Below are 4164 nucleotides of genomic sequence, written 5' to 3'. Positions count from 1 at the left end.
GCTTTACCCGCTTGGCTTCCTGCAATGCCCCATTAGGATGAATTTCACTGTAAAGTCCTCAATTTCCTCCAAACTACATTTTAAGTCACCCTGAGAGCACCATGGGACTATGAAGGAAGCTGCCTTCCTCTCCTGCACTTTCTTTCCTTTTTTCCTTCCCCAAAGGTGGGTTTGTCTCCTTGGCACATGGGCAGCCACACAGGAAAAATGATAAACTGGTGGGGCCCCAGCTTTTCTGTAACCCTGCTACAATCAGGGATGCTTTGCCAACTAGTTTGCACTTGTGTTGACAATTAGTGGAGTTTTACATCTTCTGTTTTGTGTTGCCAGCTGTTTACCTTTAGCCTTCCCCATCTCCAATATCTGAGATAATTATAACCAACCTGGGTCTCCCCCTCGCTTTTTTCTCCATTGCACGTGTATCCAGCCTTTCTTCAACAAAGCAAAATAGTCTCTGGTTTTTGCAGAATGCCCTGAGATGGCCTCATCTGGATTTTTTCTGTGTACAGCTGCCTGTGCGACAAATACAGTCATGTACCCCATCTCCCAGCAGCACCAGTACACGCACAGCTGGCCACTGTCAGGGAGCCAGGGCCACCACACATCTCCAGCCTCTCTGAGCCTTCACGGAGAGCAGATCAGATGGCCTTGGCCACCCAGCTGTCAAAATAGCCTGAGACACACGCACGCTCTATTTTTTTTTTTCCTCTTTTGCAGGCAAACAAGCAGCACATGACTGACCCACCAGCGATGTGCTGAAATGGGCAGGATTTAGAGGAGCACTTGGGTTTCTCTCTAGAGGTTTCTCCTTGGGATTTTCATCCGCATTGACATGCCAGGCTGGGAAATCACCTGAGGAGATGGCGCAGCCTATCTGAGTCAGTAACCCATCAGCTCAGAGAGATTTGCCTGGTATTTCTGACCTGCTGCCATCTATCATATCAAAAAACCCAGTGTTGGAGAAAGAGCCTCGCATCACATCAGCACAAGGGACTGTGATAGCCGAGCAGGGGAGACAAAGCCAGGCCATGCTTAACCAAAGCTGTGACGGTCCCTCGAGTCAACATCACCCACACATGAGAGACCCTCCGCAACGCAGATCCCTTCATGGGCTCAGGGCAGATTTTCGGAACCAGCTCTCCCCACCCCTTGGTACAGCTTGCTGCTGTATGGAGCGGCTCACGGTTATAAGTGGAATGTAAAAGCCACCAAAGGAAATTTCCTAACATGCAATGGAAAAGTCAAGAGACCCTGATATGGGCTGCTCTACTGCTTTCGGGTGTCCTCTCCCCAGCAGCATAAATCTGTCAGCACTTAGTGACAGCTGGCAGTCACTTTTGAACCTGTCATGGGGATTGAATTCAATATATCAATGGCAAAGAAGATTTGGGCCAACTTAAGGGGAATTGGCGAGCTGGGTATTTAAATAGCAGAACATCAGATGAAATCAGCCACCAGTTGGTTAAAACTCTCCACAGATTTGGGCCCTTGGAAAGACAGGTAAGTGCAAAATGTGCCCAGTAAAAGCAGCTTGGGAGACTGCGGTTAAAGGAATTAATATGCAAAGAAAATAAAAGTTTATCACTTCTGAGAAGCTGTCTGCCTCAGCATCGTATTTGGAGCTGGGAGGGTTTTGCATCCTTGTGTGGCTATGTTGTAATTGCTGTGGTGACAGGGCAGCAGTTTTCTGCCCACTTCTTTCACTGGTGGCAGAATCCCCACACCTGGGCCATGGTGGAAGGGGCATCGCTTTCTGCAGGGCTGGAAGATATCCCTCAGGGAAGGAAACAGTGGCTTAGCCCATGAGACGTGGTTGTATCACTCATCTCCTGCCTTGTAGTCACCCATGCGAGTCCAAACCAAACCATAAAACAATCCCTACAGCTCACCTCCATTAGGGATTCTGACAGCAGCATCCTCCTGCTGCCAGTGCTGGCACACCTGCGGCATCCAACACAAAACCAGGTTGGAGGGACGCTGATGGGGATCCCCGCACTGCTGCCGCTACTCGAGCTGGACCCAAATCCCTGCAGACGCTAAACCCAGCAGGAACGGCTGAGTGATGAACATGAGAGGAGCAAGCAGACTGTTTCTTTTTTTTTTTTAATTAGACTAGGAAATATAATTTATTGCATAAAAATTAATTTGTTACAATAGGAATGCTAAACTTTATTTACAGTTCTTTAGTTTACAGAATAAACAGATGTGGTTTTTAGAGAATGCCATCAGGCCCATCCCCTGGACATATAAATATGGAAACAGATTGCGGAGCAAGAAACGGACGCTGCCAGCACGACACAGACTGCGGGTTTGCCTTTGCTGAAACCCCAGGTCATGGACGGAGGTGTGGAGGGCTCCTGGGAGCTGGCACCCGTGGGAGATGGGTGTAGGCGCTCAGAGGACCGGGCTGGGTGCACCCCCCTGTCCTGCTCCTGACGCAGTGAAAAATGGAGGGAACCCCCCCAAATATGCACCTCAGTGGATCCAGGTGACTGCTGCCCACCGAAAGGAAGGGGAAGATGAACACAGATGGATGGGGATGGAGGCAGAGGCGCCTGCAGGCAGGACGGGCAGATGGATGGATGGATGGACGCGCAGGCACACACACTGGTGCAGTGATCCGTGAAACAGGCAGTGAGAATGAGAGCGAGAGATTCAGGCGCAACCAGAAAGAAGAGCATCTCAGCTCACGGAGAGCACCGTGGCACTGAGAAAGGAGCCCTATAAAATGCCAATAGCCGGTTTGATACATCAATTCTTCATTTCTTTCCAAATGTGCTTATTCCCCCCAGTTCAGAGACGGGGTCTCAGAAATCAGATGCCCAAATGCAACCTAAAGGATGGATCAAACCCTTCCTACGTGACACAGGAGTCACCAGCAGAAGTCTTCCCATCCAGCACAAAGGAAAAAGATCCCCTTTCTCCCACAGCCTGGAAAACCCAGCAAGAAATGAACCCCTGAGACCCCGAAACACAACAGGGAGTGGCTCTACATCTTCAATCACTGCCTCAAGAGCTGCTGAGAGGAATCCAACCCGATTCCAAGCAATACTGAAAACTCCCCCTGAGCCATCCTGTGAAGGCGATGCGCTTGCTCATGGCAGGGTTCCCCGAGTTTGCTCCAGGATGCTGCTGGATGCTGCCAACATCCCACGACACTGCCAGAAGCAGGACCCGCTCTCAGACCCTGCTCTTAATACTTTGACAGATGGAGAATCCACAGCCTTGCCATGTCATCTAGTCTAATCCTGACCTAACTATCCCCTTCCTATTTTTTTTTTTAACAGACAAATTTCTACAGTATAGCACTCGCTGAGTAACTATTTCTACCTGCAGGCAATCTAAATTTTTACCCTTCATTGAGACACCATGTCTTTGTGAGGAACCTTGCTCCTGCCTATCCCCTTGATGACTTTCCATTCATCCCACAACTCATTTGTTATAAAAAACTCTATTACAGTTCAAAAAAGGAGGATGGAAACCTGATCAGCATTTATGATGCCATCCCTTGCACAAAAACACTCAGCCTGGCTCACAACTTGGAGATACTGAGGTCTCCCTTGCCGAAACCCCGCTGAAATACTGCATCAAAAACCACACACAGACCTGAGACCAACGGGGTTTGCAAGCTACGGCATCCTGCCCCGCCAGCCCTCTGCTCTGCTCTTCCCGGACCCTTCCACAAGCTGCTCATCACCTCCCTCCAGCCCCCAAGCTCAGGTTTGGCGTACTCGCTGACAAATCCTGGTGGTTCTTAAAAAAAAACAAAACCAAAACCCAACAACCCCCATTGGTTTGTGGGTCCGTAGGTTGGTGCAGGAATGAAATCTTTGGTTTGTACTGAAGTTATGTAAATGAAGGCTAGTCATCCTAAAAAGCTCCCCCAATTGATGCCAGGGAAGAATTCATTAAAAATCCCCATATCTCGATATACTCCCCAACCCCATGCACCCTAAATCCAGGGCAGCATCCCTCATCCCTCCGGGAAGGCAGAGAGGGACCCCTTGCTCTGCTGCCACCAGGAAAAGGAGAGTTTGCAGGGAAAAAAATCTTGGGGAGGGTCTCAGCTGGACCTGAACCAGAGAGGCGCAGAGGCACTTCACCCTACGGACTCCCCAGGGGTCCCAGGACATGTAAACACATTTTGCTCAACTTGAATCACAG

Source organism: Pterocles gutturalis, unplaced genomic scaffold, assembly GCF_000699245.1.
Source record: "Pterocles gutturalis isolate BGI_N339 unplaced genomic scaffold, ASM69924v1 scaffold43103, whole genome shotgun sequence".
NCBI lineage: Eukaryota > Metazoa > Chordata > Aves > Pterocliformes > Pteroclidae > Pterocles > Pterocles gutturalis.
Note: the sequence above shows the minus strand (reverse complement) of the source record.